This window comes from Ochotona princeps, chromosome 3 (assembly GCF_030435755.1).
Source record: "Ochotona princeps isolate mOchPri1 chromosome 3, mOchPri1.hap1, whole genome shotgun sequence".
Lineage (NCBI taxonomy): Eukaryota > Metazoa > Chordata > Mammalia > Lagomorpha > Ochotonidae > Ochotona > Ochotona princeps.
In genome coordinates this window covers 107,589,298-107,606,106 of record NC_080834.1, presented here as the reverse complement: position 1 = coordinate 107,606,106, position 16,809 = coordinate 107,589,298, and positions in this window count along the sequence as shown.

Genomic DNA, 16,809 nt, shown 5'->3' with positions numbered 1-16,809 from the left:
CAAATTAAGGCCACAGGCTTATCTAATTAGAAAATAAATGTTGTTCAGCCTTCACTTTCTGTATTCAGTTTCCAGAAAACCAGAAAGATGTATGGCCTGATGTATGGCTTAGTATTATCACACTAGAAATATTTTTACTCTACCAAAAAGGATAGGTTTGGTGAACAGCATTTTCTTCATAAACTAAAACACTTCTTCCCCTCCTGGAAATAAATTGAATACTCAAAAAGTCTGGCGTGGCAGAGAAGGGGCCACGGTATGCCTCAGAAGTAGCCATATGCATAAACATATATGTTCACACATTCATATATGTACACACAAACACATTTTCTGAACTAAGTGCTTTATTCAACTTTTTCACCAGATAGGGCACAAATGCTTGTTCAGTGAGTCATTAAATCATTGCTATGTTGGGGACAGAAACTGTTGCTTGTCACAAATGAGTCACAATTGACTTCTACCAGAATTGAAACACAGAATAAGCAACCTTTGCTGATCATAGAAAAAAAGATGAGAATGGCAATGTTTCTGCCTGAAACAAAATCACGCCTATGCCCACACATCAGTATATTTGACTAGATATTAACTAATTAAAACAGAAGAAAGTTAAAAGCTACAACACAGCAAATGTGAGACTATCTGAGACTGTTTTTCCTACCACCACTTATCAAGGGTCTCAAGAAGCGGACAGCAGCCAGGGGCTAGTCGCGTAAGATCTGTGTGTTAGAGCTGCCCCTTTGGTCTCTTCAGTCAAGGCTGACTGTGGCTGCTCCAACAATGGGACAAGGGCTGAAGTTTCTTATGCATATGTGATATTACCACGTTCAGGAACCATTTTTTTTTTAAGATTCATGTATTTTTATTTGAGAGGCAGGTTTACAGAGAGGAAGGATACACAGAGGAATCTTCCATCGGCTGCTTCAACTCCCCAAATGGCCAAAGCTAAGCTAATCCAAAGCCAGGAACCAGAAGTTTCTTCCAGGTATCCCACGAGGATGCAGGGTCCCAAGACACTGGGTCATCCTTCACTGCTTTCCCAATCCACAATCAGGGAGCTGGATCGGAAGTGGAGCGAAGGGACTAGAACCTGCACGCATGTGGGATGCCAATGCTGCAGGCCAACGATTAGCCCGCTGGGCCACCACGTCAGCCCTTGTTTTTAATATTTGACACTCTAAGACAGTACTATCAGCACAACTATTTCCCATAAACAAAATCTAATAAAATATTTGCCCAGGAATACATGACTGCTAAGGTCCTCAGATCCTAAGTTATTTTATGTGACACCTATGACAAAGTACCAAAATCATAAATTTTATCAAGAGTCTAAACCCACATGGACAACATTCCACGTTCTCGGAGGCATGTTGGCAAATGGCTGTGACCAATATTACAAATGACAGCACTCAACTACCAAATCCCAATGCTTTAACAATTACAAGAATAAGAAGAAAACATCTGTTTACACCAGGGTTGGCAGTTATGCTAGTGGGGTCTTAAATACACCTGTCTGGTTTTCTTAAGGAATATTTTTCTGGTAGCAGGAATTATCTAAGCTTGTTTTACCAATGGTCTTGTATGTCTCAAGTCTAAAAATGATCTATACAAGAACAAAAATACCTGAAAATTAGCTACAAAATAAACCAGTTATACTTACTAACTTTTTTATCTTTATTAATATTTTGCATTATGTGACAGTTTCATAGGCTCTGGCAATCCCCCCACCCCTCCCCCTCCCCTCCCCCCTGGTGGATTCCTCCACCTTGATGCAGCATTACAGTTCAAATTCAATCAAGATTCTTTCCTTACAAACATATACCAAGCATGGAGTCCAGCTACTTATTGTCTGGATGGGTTGAACAGTTTCTTGGGGAGACCATTTCTGGTCCAAAGTCAGAGCTGGTATAATATCATCACAGTCAATTAAGAGTCCCAATATAACATCAACAGCAATTTGCAACATTATGGAACCATTTTTTAAAATAAATAAAATTATCAATAAGTCATGCAATAAAAGATGGTGCAAGCTGTCACATATAAAACCAACTCTGCGACATTTTCTAAATCATTGTTATCTCTTGGGAATACAAGAGAGACAAATCAGGCTTTTTAAAAAGATTTAATTTTATTTTTACACATTTTATCTTTTATAAGATTTATTTAAAACTTGATGAAGTTCCTGATCCATGTGGGACGTTTTCAGGGATAGAGTAGACCGAGAAGCATAAGGTGGGAGAGAGATGTTTCTGCTTTCATCTTGTACACATGGAATGAACGAATTCCCCTTTCCATTGTCTCACCTCCTACGAGCCTGGAAAAGGGAGTTAAGTGATTTCTGTCTCCAAGTCTCAGGTAAGGGGAGTACACTCTGGAAAGGGGCCATTTGACTGAAACCTAAGCAGATATGCACAAATGGAAGGCGGGACAATTTGCGACTCTAAGCTGGCTGCCTGCCCATTCCATTTCATTTCTCTGTAAGAGATTTCCAACCCACCATCTTAAAGTTTGCTGAAGAATATAGGTTCATCACATCTTGTGTATATACTTCCTACTAGTATAGGAACATAGGCCTTGCTGTCTTGGATTCAGAAATCTTTCCCTATCTCATCTAATGAGTCCATCTTATATGCCCGAGAAATTCCAGCTGGTGTTAATGGCTGTGTTCCCTGACTCATCATCACCACTCTGAGAAGCCATCAGCCTCCAACAGACAAGGCCATCAGTTCATGGACAAGTTAGAAAGAAATTACAGGTAGAGTTCTCCCTAGAAAAGAAGAGTTCTACTTGTTGCTTTCAAAACATCATACAATGATAAATCACCCTGTGTAAATTGAAAAACTATCAAACTTGAGGACAAGGACTATTAATGTCCCTTACACTGAGCACAACACCGTCAGAGTAGAGGTGAGAGACTCCATCAATGAGCACACAGGCTCCTCCCTACGTCATAAGTCAACAGTCAGCTTCGAGATTTTGATTCATATGCTACACCAATGTCTACATTGTATCAGAAGAACTCACCAAGGAGTTCTCACCTATAGCAGTTTCCACAGAAAATCATGAAAAGAGGTAGGGAGCCTGGCACAGTAGCCTACTGGTTAAAATCCATGCCTTTCATGCACCAGGATCCCTATAGGTGCTGGTTCCAATCCCGAGGCACCACTTCCCCTCCATGGCTCTGTGTGTGGCCTGGGAAGGCAGTAAAGGATTGTCCAAAGTCTTGGGACCCTGCACCCGTGTGGGGGACTTAGAGGCCTGGCTTCAGATTGGCACAGCTTGGGGCATTGCAGCCACTTGGGGATTAAATCAGTGGACAGAAGCTATTCCTCTCCGTCTCTCCTCCTCTCTGACTTTCCAATAAAAATAAAAAATCTTTAAGAAGAAAAGATGTAGGAAAGAATATATCTCCTTAAAATGTAATAGACTTATGATAGAAAAAAGCAAAGGCCCCAACTTACTTTTCTGCCTTTTGAAGATACATCCAAGGTCTTTGGCTAGTTTATAGGAGAAGGCTGATTCATCACTCATACGCACCTGCACATGATCCTCCTCCCTGCATAGGAGGCGGCACTACATGCACTATGTGCACTGATGCCAAGACTTCCCACCCCCAACCCAGGGTCTGATTCCTGAGATCAAAAATCTTGTTGCTTCAGAGGCCAACTGGACATGAAAGCCTGGGATGCTTAACAGCATCATAGGTTATCAATGGGGCCCCAGTAGGGGTCCCGGGCTTCAGGGCACGCATGGTTGTCTGCTCCCAGGCCTGCAAGGCAGTGGTACCCTGAAACTTTCATTTTTTTTGTCTTGTTTTTGTTGTTTTAACCTTGTTCCAAAAATGGCTGTTTTTTCCACATGCTGAGGTACCTCTGTGGCAGAATTCATTCTTGACATGACATACAGTACTGATTGGAAAATGTTTTTCCCCAGATCATAAAAGGTGAGACAGAAAACCCCAGGAAGATTTGCTGTAGGCAGCCATTGAATAAACGTGAGATATTATGATCTAAAATTTAATTTCATAGAGCTGGGTTGGATGCTCATCACAGAGCCAAAAATAATGGAAAGGGAGACAACGGTGGTGACAGGTGATACAGAAATAAATGGGCCAAGACAAATGCCCAGGCACTAGCATAGAATTCACCTGTCCTCAAAGCATTGCCTTAAAGTGTGGAACTCTCATCTATCCTAATACACAATCCTTATGTTAAACCCATGTTTGATTATCAATGAACAAGTGCAATTTACAAAAAAGAATATCTGCATCATGATTTCACATAAGCCACTCTTCCTCAATGTGAAAGAGGTATGTAAATCTCATTCATGAGAAAATGGAATTAAAAGATAAACTTATTCTTGTGCAAAAAATTCAAAATCCACATGCATGAAGAGTCTTCAAGAAGCTTGGAGAAGATATATCTTGTAACAACATAATGCATGAATTTCATTTTTTCTACCAAAATACGCATTTAAGCCTATTTGTTTCTAAGAACCCTGGTATATAATGTGAAGAAAGATCTGATATCTTCTCTTTAAAAAATATTTTCTGGAGAGGCCCAACATCACTCAATATGGACATGCCAATATATTTTGTGACAGCCAGTGTGGTGCAACAGAAAGAGCTCCAGACATGGAAGCAGTAGATATAATTCTTGTCTCAACTCTTCTCCCTTGGAGTAAGCCCCCCAACCTCTCTCTGTGCTTCAGTTTCCTCTTCACAAAATGATGGCAAAAATAATACCTTCCTTTCTCCTAAAGATTGTTATTATGAGGATAAAATACGGTCATGTGTGTGAAAATATTTTACATACTGCCAAACAATATTCTTCCCAAGTAACTCCATCCTTGCCCAAGGCTTTATAATTCTCACATATCGGGGGCCCGGCACCGTGGTCTAGTGCCTAAAATCCTTGCCTTGAAAGCCCTGGGATCCCATATGGGCACCAGTTCTAATCCCAGCAGCTCCACTTCCCATCCAGCTCCCTGCTTGTGGCCTGGGAAAGCAGTCGAGGACAGCCCAATGCTTTGGGACCCTGCACCCGTGTGGGAGACCTGGAAAGAAATTCCTGGTTCCTGGCATCGGATCGGCGCAGCACCGGCCATTGTGGTCGCTTTGGGAGTGAACCATCAATCGGAAAATCTTCCTCTGTCTCTCCTCCTCTCTGTATATCTGACTTTGTAATAAAAAATAAATAAACCTTAAAAAATTTGTCACATATCCACTTGATGTTTCCAGGTATTTAGATGCAACTGTGGCTCTTCAAGCTCAGAGCTCTGTCATTTTCTACCTCTGGACATCTCCTTGTAGGCAACCAGCAGGCACTTATAACTTAGTGAGTTCAACATTGTGGTCTTTCTAAATACACATGCTCCAACCCCCTCAACCACATTGCCATCTCACTCAAGGTCACTGACCATCCAAATGCTCACATTCATCATATGCTTCTTCCTCATCTTCACAGATGCATTCAACTGCAATTAGTCACCATATGGCATTGATCCTGTATCCCAGACATCTGTCAGATTAGCCTGTCCTTTTTCCTCCACTTTGTTAGCTACTCTTCCAGCTTTAGCCCCAGGACCAGTCTTCCTACTTGAAACCTTTCAAATGTCCATTATTCCAATTCATTCTTTCCATTGTCACCAGAATGAACTTTTGTACATGAATATCTGATTATATCATACCTTAAACAGGATCTTCACATGCCTTCTCAAATGCTTTAGCTAGACCTACAAAATGTCAGGCATTCATTCTGGATTTCCTGTTCCATTATGGATATCTGCACTGTCCTGATCACTCTGCCTAGCCATTCTGAAATATTTCCTCAAATCCACCAGACCTGCACAAATATCGCCATCATGGCTCACACTCCCTGCCTGGCCATCTCCCCACTGTCAGTAGAAAAATTTATAGGATTGTGGATACATATCCAAAAATTGGAGTTCCAATCTTACCTCTCCCTGCATATGTTAATTGCCTTGGTTTGAATGAATACAAAATCATTCTGAGATAATGAGTCAGGTGTCAGAGTTCAGAAAACACTAGTATAAAAAGAGGAAATGAAACAGGAAAGAAATATCTGCCCAGGAAAGGGGCCACTATCAAGCCAGCAGTTTCTTAGGGTAGCTGACTTATCATTCCATGGGAAAATAGAGTAACAGTGAAGAACCCTAGCTTTTGAGCTATCCCATCTACAGTAATCCACCTAAGTAACGCTCCTGTGGGCCACAGACTGAATTTATGATTGGGCCAACGTAGGAATGGAATATGGGTCTCTACTACATTTGTAGGCTTTTTCATGTTTTGCCAAATAAAGGAAGCAGAAAAAAATATAGCTAATAAAATAAGTAAGAGAAAATTAAAAGATATGTTCATTTGAAGTACATTATAGTGAGTATCAGTTAGTATTTGTTGAACTAGAATTAGTGAATATGAAACAAACACTTTGTATGAGGCATTATCTTAGGCACTTGGAATTTATCAAGGTCCCCCTCCTCCAGAAAATTAGAAACAGTATACATAGAATAATGAATGAATGGGGTGGACATGGTGACATAGTGTACTCATCCACCAATGGGAACACTTGCATTCCATACCCCCAAAGCATAAGTTTAGCCTGTGCTCTGAGAATTCAAGTTTATATTTCCTGACAGTCCATGCTGCAGAATAAATGAAGATAATGATAGATTGATGGGTAGGAAAACAGGGATAATCGGTATATTACATATGTAGATGCTTAAACGTACATGAAAAACAAGATGTTTGCTTACATAAAACTGCTTTGCAGAGTGTGTAAGAAACAAGTCATTTTGTTTGCCTTCTTGGATGTAATTTGGTGGCCAGCAAATAAAAGACAGAAAAACACTTCTCAGTGAATATCATTCAGTAACTATGAATTTTGAGCTATTTAAATATAGTACCCATTCAAAGAGTTTGATTGTTTTTGGGGGGTTACAATTGTTCTCAGAAGTGAAAATCTAACTTTCACTGATTTTTCTCAATCTTGTTCAGATATTAAGCTCTTATTCATGTCTACATAAGTAGATTGCTTCACTAAAAAAGCCTTGCCATGTACAACTTTCCAAATATTATTCTTTAAAAACTATTCATGCTTTGAAAATGTTCAATACACAACATAATTTTTAAAGATTGAGTGTTTTCAAAGGAGTCTATTCTTGCCAAATTTGGGGGCTAAAGGAATATACGAAAAACAATGGAAAAACATTTTTTGAAGAAATTTCCAGAGGCCTCAGTGCTGCATATTAAAATATTGCTGACATTTACTTTGAAATGAGCAAAACATCAAAGAAACAGGTGAGTACTCAATTGCAGTCCAACAGGAAGCCATATTACAGTATGTTACAAGATAATCATTCATATTTAATGCTTCCTGGGATTTGAGAATCTCAATTGAAGCTGTGCCATTTCATAATGATACACTGACCAGGACCAAATGCTTCAGTGCATCTTGGCAGGTGTTGCTCAAAATAAAAATAAATAAACAACTTCTGTGTCAGTTATCATCTCCAGCTGGGATCCTCACTGTGATAGATGGAACTGGAGGGAACTAACTCTCGGCCAGTAAACTAGCAGGGAATAAAAGCCAACAACACAAATGATAAAGGAGGAAAGAAGCAGCAGCCCCTCGCCAGCCTGAGCCAGGGAGTATAGAATTAGTTTATCCATCATCTTCTTATTTCTTTTGACCTTGGCTTTAATGGTAGTAAAAGTACTATGTCAGCGAATGACAGGTTAGGAAAGAAGGAACTGAATAAACTAATTTCTGGTGCATCCACACACAAAAAATATAAATGAAAATAACAGTTCCCATATTACAGGGAAATTATTTTTAGAAATGCTGGGGAGCTCAATTCTACCAAAGCTTTTTGATAACAGAGTTGATGGAAAAATCATGACACCCATAGTATTGTCAGGCCGCTATACAGTCATTGAGCTGACTAGCACACGATCAAATGAAAGCTCCTTGATAAAAATATACAATGTGAGTTCTTATTCAAAGTCCAATAGAATTATATAAGGTATTTCCTAAGCAGAAAAACATTGACAGATACAACTACATAAAAATATTGATGGGATATATTGAGCTATTGATTAAGAAATCTATGTCCCATGGAGAATCAGGATGGCAAAACAGGGTAAGGACATGTTTAGACAGAGAAACATTAGCCAGTGTGAAGCAGAGAGGGCACATTCCAGGAAATAGGAGAAAACAGAATGATAGGAGAGGGGCACCTGGAGACTAACATACACAGGAAAGCAGCGAAAAACAAGGTGGTGTTGCAGTGACCAATATCCCAGTGGCTTTCAGCGAAGAGAGATCTGAACTGCACTGGCAGCCAGAACTCCAACAGCAACAAGGTGGGAAGGGTATTCATCGGGAGCTCAGAAACTGCCCATCCTGCATGTCTGTTGATTTGACCAAGCAGAGACAGAGCAACAGGTCCCAGGTGAGCAGTATGGGACCAGAGTAGATTTCACAGTCCAGTATGCTGCCTCAAGCTAAATTGGATACCATTTTATATAGAGAGGCAAAGACTATAGGACAGTATTGTGAATGCACTGAGCTGGGAGTGAATTCGTTTCTGGATCAGAGAACTGCAACAATGTAGCATTCTACAGGTTCCACCCAAGATAGGTCTGGGTAGCAACCCAGACCTGACAGCCAGCAGATCAAGAACCCTAGAAGTGGCATATCAAGTGCCATTTTCTACAGTGTGGCAAAGAATTTAAGACTGCAGGCACAACAGTGAGCTGTGTGGGACACAGGTCCCACAGGAAACTTAAACCGAGTTTGGCATAGCATGGGTCAAAAAGGACCTTCTGGTCCTCAGACATAATGACCAACAGATTCTGACAAAATAAGCACCAACAACAACCTCGTTATATAGGACAACTGGTGTCTCCATAATCCTGGAAACTGCTCTAACAGGAAGTGGGAGAAAGGTTATACAGACAACGGTGCAGCCTCAGCATGGTATCACAGAAGGTGGAGAATGGTGAGCCAGGAGCTGGGACTATGGAGGCCATGGTGGAAGTCTAACACGAGAGTGCAGACCTGGAACTCGCTGGAGGGAGTGGCATCAGCGACTGCAAAACAGAAGAGCCATGTACAACCACAATAAGTAAAATCAAATTGTAGACCTGTGAGTGGCATGGTTTAGAAACCTGCCCCAAGAAGAAGAATCTGATAGCCAGAAGTACAATGACCAAGAGCAAAAGAAGAGACAAAGGCTCAATGAATATTACTGCAGACTCCCTTGCAATGAGTTAACTGAGGAAGACATCGAGAAAATGGGGGATATAGAATTCATAACACTTATTATGAAGCTGCTTCTTATCAACAACAAGAAGCACATAAAGCAGGAGTCTAAGGAAGTTAAGGAACATGTCACCCAGGAAATGAATCAGATTAAAGCTGATATATCAGAAATGAAGAATATAATGGAGCAGATTAAAAGTACAGTGGAGAGTCTCCAAAACAGAATGAAGGAGGCAGAAGAAAGAATCTCAGAATTGGAAGGTATGTCCTGTCACACGGAAGAAACACAAAACGCTGGAAGCAGAGCTTGGTCAAGCTAAAAAAAACTATTCAAGAATTGAAAGACACTATGCAAATGCCAAATGTAAGAGATATGAGAGTCCCAAAAGGTGCAGAAAGAGTAGCTGGGATTAAAGGTGTATTCAATGAAACAATAAGGAAAATTTCCCTGATCTGAAGAATTGGGAAACAACATTCAGGAGGGCCACACAGCTCCCAACAGGGCTGACCCAAAGCAATCTTCACCGAAACACATGATTATCAAGCTCTCTTCAATTGAACATAAAAGATCCTTAAATGTGCCCTTAAAAATAAAAATCAACTGACATAAAGGAATGCCAATTAAACTCACAGGAGACCTCTCACAGGAAACTCTACAGGTGTGAAGAGAATGGAGTGATATAGTCCAGATTCTAAAAGCAAAAAATTGTCGGCCCAGGATAACGTACCCAGCAAAGCTTTCCTTTGTCTTTGAAAGTGAAATAAAATTGTCACAGCAAAGAAAAATTAAAAGAATATGCCTCTTCCATTGGCTGATATCATCCATTTTAAAGTTTACATTTGCCCTGGTATTTGCTGTCAATGCTTGGAAAGCTGACTTTGAAAAACAGAAATGGATTCTCTGCTAGAGCCTAAAAAGGAATGCAGCTTTGGCCCAAACCCTGATTCTACTGCCACAATAATCATCGCTGCCTTTTGGCCTCTAGATATGTCAGATAATGAACTGATAGAGGGCTTTGGCCATGGTTCACTCCCCAAGTGATCACAATGGGCAGAGCTGCACCAAATTAAAGCCAAGAGCCTCCTTCAGCTCTCCCACACAGTTGTGGGATCCCAAGGCCTTGGGTCATCCTCCACTGCTTTCCCAGGCCACAAGCAGGGAGCTGGATGGGAAGTGGAGCATCCAGCACATGAACCAGCACCTACATGGGATCCTGGATTTAGCCACTAAGCTATTGCACCAGGCCCTCAAAACATTTTTCTTTCTTTCTTAAAGGTTTGTCAAATATTCCTTGAAAAATTACCTTACTTCTGCTCATTAAGCCAGTGGTTCACAAATTCTAGTTAGTGTGAACTTCAGAAATATGTGGCAAAATACCCACTGTAACCACTACCTGTTCCTAACTTTCCCTTCCAGGAGTTGTCAAGCCAGTAACTCACTTCAAGCACTATGGCTCATTTCCCACTTGGACTTCATGCTCACATGCTCCAACCAGTAGAGTCAGTAACATGAACAGGGAGAGGGTCTGGGGATGAAGCACCGACAGGACACCAGTGATGGTAGAAGTCTCTGCAAAGTTGCTCTTTATTGCTCCTTCACCTCTCCTTATATACTCTTCTCCCCCCCCCCATGTCCTAATTTAGCCAGGATACCGGATACAGATGAGTCTAATTAGTCCAGGTGTTTTTAGCCACAAGCCTAGTTCCTATTCCTGCCCATTCCAGTGAGCACTAATCAACTCCTTAGCCCACAACAGGTCCCCTTTTTTGTTTTAAAGCAGACTTGAATGTGCCTGTTTTAGGTTGTGGACTCTCAGGTTATCAGCCTTACCCATCATCGGGAATCTCCATAGCATGACGGAGCCCCTGTCTTAGGTTGGTCAGTGCCCAATCCATCTTACCCATCACTGGCTGCCATTCAATGCGTTGCCTGATGCAGCTGCACAAACCGTACTTGGGGAGGCTGGTAACTGTTCCATGGCTAGGAGTATCTTTAGCTCGGTAGCAATGAGCAGACAGCAGTCCCTGGGCTTGGGAAACATTTTGCATTTGCACAGGTGTTACATACATAAAGACATATGATGGGGAACAAGAGGCTCTGACCATATCCCAAGCATCTACTGCTCCTCTGCCAACAAATCAACCTGCTGTTACAACGTAAGCTGGCAAACCCGCACGTGTTCATCAATAAAGTTCTGTTGTTCTATAGCTCAGGCAGTTACATAAGCTTGCTCACAGTCTCCACGGCAGCTGTAGGGTGTCCTAGGGTCACTGCTGCTGTGGTGGTGGCTGCCGATGCCAGGGCAATGCTGGCTACGATGGTTGATGTTATGCCAAAATCTCTTTCATGCCTTATCAGGCCAACAGAGGCCTCTTTGTTAGCCCCAACAGGCACAGGCAGGATTCCAGGCAGCTGAATGACAACAGCAGTATCACCATTATCATCCCAACATTATGTTAGGGTGCAGCTGATCACAGTGCAATTCACTTTAGAGATGTTTTTTGCTTGTCCTGTCAATCTTCTGACTCAGATGCCATCACCATAGCCAGTACCCGAGCTCTCACAAGACTCAGCAGCAGGAACTTGCCAGACAAGCCTCTCAGGAATCCACTGTAGGTCATTTCCATTTTCTGGGAAAACACAAACTGACCCTCACCCCCTTATAAGGACAGAATCTGGGTCTTGCCACTGATCAGTCAAGGGATCCTTCCACATCACGTAACCCTTCTGCTTCTGAGATAGATTCCAATGACGATTTGCAGCAGACCATCCTTCAGCATCCAATGTTAGGAAATTTAAGACAAACAATACAAGGTTCAAGTGATCTCGGGGAGTGCTATACTTCCCCTTTTTTGTTTTAATAAGGTAATCCTTAATAGTATTGTTGACGCATTCCACAATAACTTGTCCTTGAGGATTATAAGGAATGCCTGTAATTAGTTGTATATAGTGGGAGGCAGCAAAATCACAAAATTTACTGCTGGTATAGCAGGGGCCATTATCAATTTTGATAACTTAGGGAGTTCCCAATGTGAAAAAACATTCATAGCAATGGACTAGAGTGTGCCTGGCTTGTTCCCCTGTCTGAGGAGTAGCTAGAATAATTCCAGAGCAAGTATCAACAGTAGCATTCACATACTTTAGTGTCCCAAACTCTGGGATGTGTGTCACATACATTTGGCAATAATCCTAATATAATCCAATCAACCTGCTTAACTGTCTCCACAAAATGGGAGATTAATCTGTTGGCATTCTTGAGATCTCATAAGAATACCAAGGGAAACCCTAGAATTTGAACATTTGAATACCTGGATACCTTTTGAAAGATGGCTAAAAACATCTGGGCTATGGAAATTTGGGGGGGGGGGGATTTAATACAATTCCGAAAAAGTTGAAATCCCAAATAATTAAACAGAAACAAATTGTAATTTGTCTGGGGCTACAGCTAATCTTGCCTCAAGTGAAGGGAGAGACACTGAAGTTGCTCCCATAAATCTTTCACAGCTGCGCCCAGATTTAATGGCTCCAATGGCACAGGCAGCGCAAAGGTCTCCATGCCTGTCCAAAAGAGATATTTTGCTCAGCACACGCTCTACAGGCACATGCTCTATTGGTGGAGACTCATCAGCAAACTCACGTCTATCCTCTTCCCTTTCCTCCTCCTCAGAAGAGGACCTCAAATCTTCATGCAGTTTCTACAGACTTTGACTGGTCTAAGGTTCCTTTTCCTTTTTTACTCTGGTTTGGGGGTCCCCTCTGTCTTCTTACTCTGGTTTGAGGTTCCTTCTTTCTTACCCTGGTTTGGGGGTCCCTTCACCTTCTTACAGATAATTTTTCAAGGAAGAGTTGCACCACTGCTTGAGGGAATGACAAAATTATTTTTTACAAAGCACCAGAGGAAAAAGGTGGCTACAAGGAGAGCAAAACATGGGGATACGTCACAGACAGTTTCAATGAACTTATGCGAGGTCTTAAGTTTATTGTAGTTGCCTTGTGACTGGAGCAGATCTCGGGTTCCCTTAATTATCTGCACTTTAGTGAGTTCTTGCCCCATGATAAATTTTACTTATGCCCCTGCAAAATATTTAATTCTAAGCTTACCTCCAGATTTCCAGGGTCCCTCAGATTATGCCTCATGCCCCAGGACATGGAGAAGGTCTGGGAATGAAATCATAAATGCCCCTCCAGTTTTCAGGGGTCCCTCAGATTGTCCCTCGTGCCTAGAACAGGGAGAGGTTCTGGAGATGAAATCACTTGTGCCCCTCCAAAATTTTTAACTCTAAACTTACCTTTGTAGGTCCAGGGGTCCCTCAGATTGTCTCTCTTGTCATACCCCACTTAGGCACTGGCTGCTCTGACCAGCACAGCCAGTAGCGTAGACAGGGAGAGGGTCTGGGGATGAAGCACCGACAGGACACCAGTGATGGTAGAAGTCTCTGCAAAGTTGCTCTTTATTGCTCCTTCACCTCTCCTTATATGCTCTTCCCCCCACCCCCCACACACATCCTCATTTAGCAGGATATCGGATACAGATGAGTCTAATTAGTCCAGGTGTTTTTAGCCACAAGCCTAGTTCCTATTCCTGCCCATTCCAATGAGCACTAATCAACTCCTTAGCCAACAACACTCACACATGAACCTTATTCTTTGTTCTATGGGACCCTGCTTCTCCTGAGCTATTCCTATACTTCATTGCCAGTTCCCACTCTAAAGAAACTCCCCTACCTCCCTTCAGTGAGTGTAGCTTCTCATGTCCAAGGAGCCTTGCCAACGTCAATTCCAGACCATTTGCATGCATGCCCCATCTGAAAATCAGGCTGCCATCAGCCAAGTTCACAGAGTTTGGAAGTTCCTCTAGTCTTGTGTTCATATTTCAGATGCCATGACAACAATTCAAAGTCTCTTCTTACCTCCTGCTTATACACTAACTTCTTTGATGTTCAAAAAATAAATTTACCTCTGGAATTTTCCTCTAAAAATTACAGTATTCTGGCAAGCTCTTTCACTTCCTGTACTGTATGTGAAAGTAATCCTGTCCAGGGTCATCTTGCTGTCATCATTTGGTCCTCATTCCTCCACTTTTATCTTTTTACTCACCGTTTTATCTTCCAGCTCCAGGATTTTCCTTTACATTTACCATTTTTCTTAAGCTATAAACATCCTTAAATTTCTTTGTTGTTTTTATTCAAATGGCACTTTTCATTTATGGAGAACATCTAAATTCCCTGTGTAGGCTTCTTGTTGACAACGTTTATTGAATTTTACTTGTGGCTCCAGAATTTTACTGACTATTTATATGCACTGAGATGAATACTGTGATTTATTTATTTGTGTAAGTAACTCATCAGAAATCTAAAGCAGGACAGGCATTTGACACAGCAGTTACATGGATGTCCACATCTCATATTGTAGTGCCTGGGCTAGAGTCCTGACTCTGCTTCCATTTCCAGTTTCCTGCTTGTGTGTACCCTAGGAGGCAACATATGATGATTGAAGTGGTTCTGTCCCTGTCATTCACAAGGAAGATGATACTAGGTTCTGGGCTTCTGGCTTCAACCTGGAATGGCCCGTGGTGTGGACTTTTGGTTGGTGAAAAGCAGATGGAAGCTTCCTGCTCTCACTCTCTCTCTTCCTTTCTCTCTCTCTCTCTTCCTCTCTCTCTCTCCCTCTCCCCTTTCCTTTTTAAAGTAAGTTAAGCAAATAACAGAAATTGTAAGCAGAAAGAAATGGAGCTTGCAAATAGAACATGGATTGGGATCCTAAGGTAGCTAATTGTAAATGCCTGTGTTAGCAATCCATGTTGCCTCTTCTCACCTTTTCCCTTCTCTACCTCATGTGGTCTAACCCTGCTGTGCCCACTCTGCTGATACTCCTTGAGGGCCATTAAGAGTTGTTGGTTCCTAATTCCAGCAGCTCTTTCCTGTTTCTTGTCAAATTAGCCTTTTGACCTTCTCCTGACTTCAAAATGACTCCAGGAATGCCAGTTTCACGATTTCTTCCTTCTTCTCTAGCTTCTCAGGCTTTTCTGGATCCATTTCTACTCACCTCTATTATTCATTTTCTCGAAGCCCCTCACTTGATTCAAAAATGACACCTAGGCCCAGCGACGTGGCCTAGCAGCTAAAGTCCTTGCCTTGAACACCCCGGGATCCCATATGGGCACCAGTTCTAATCCCAGCGGCTCCACTTCCCATCCAGCTCCCTGCTTGTGGCCTGGGAAAGCAGTCGAGGATGGCCCAAAGCTTTGGGACCCTGCACCCATGCTGGAGAGCTGGAAAAGGTTCCTGGCTCCGGATCGGGGCGCACCGGCCATTGCGGTCACTTGGAGAGTGAATCATCAGACGGAAGATCTTCCCCTCTGTCTCTCCTCCTCTCTGTATATCTGACTTTGTAATAAAATAAATAAATATTTAAATAAAAATGACACCTATTTGTGGCAGTCTATTAATTTAACAACAATTTATTGAGGCTTTGCCCCTAATGGCCCTGAAATGTTTAACAAAAATTAAAGCTATTTCTTCTGGACTTGGTTGTGCTCAGATAAGTTGCTCCAATTCGTGCTAATTAACTCTGGTTACTTAAAGGGTTATTTATGCTATGTTGTTATTTTCTGTCTGACTCCCCTTTCAGTTTGTGTTTTTCTTGAATGTGGTAGATATTTTGTGTAGTCTCCCAGCTTAAGCAAGCCTTGTTGAAACAGATTTTCTGGTGAATGTTTCAGATAACACCCAAGGGACTGACTTAAGTTGCATGCAATCAAAACGCACTGGAGTGCTATTTATTTATTAAGTTGGTGAACACTCTTATCTGCTCATTTTTTATTAAACAGGCTCAGTTCTTCTCTTCTGGTTCAGAAGAAAACAACATGTTCTCCTGATTCATAGCCCAACACAGAAACCTTTGCCCATTATCCAAAAGCCCCATCAAAAGTGTCTAGTCTTTTGGCACCCATGCATGTAGCACAGTGTTGGCCACAGAAAGGGTACTGAGGTGAAGAGCCCATGTTGACACATCTGAGCTTTTTTGTTATTGTCTCTTCTAACCTTTGGAAATGTCCCTATTTTTATCAAAATGTACTACCTTTTCAATTTACCTTAATATTCACAAAAAATATTATAGATGCTAACATAAAAACCATTGTTTTCATTATGCCTGTAGGAACCACAGAAAGTTTCCAGTTAGGTAACTTTCAGGTACATGTTTATACACAAAAAAAATTTGGAAATCAGAAAAATACTGCCACCTTCTGAAATTTAATTTAAGTAAGTCAGCACATAACGGGGGGATTAGAAAGTTTCTTTGTCCACATAGAAAGACTTACTGTTATAAAACCAGTTAAATGGGTTTCTCAACAGTAAGAATGTATCTCAAGAAAGAATACATTAATAGAAGCCAGTGATCATCAGAAAAACATGGGTCCAGAAATCAAACTTGAGAAGTGTGTGTCCAGCACAAGCGAAGAGAATTAAAGTTGCTCAAGCAGAATTCTAACATGCTGTATCTTTTTTTTATTATTATTATTATTAT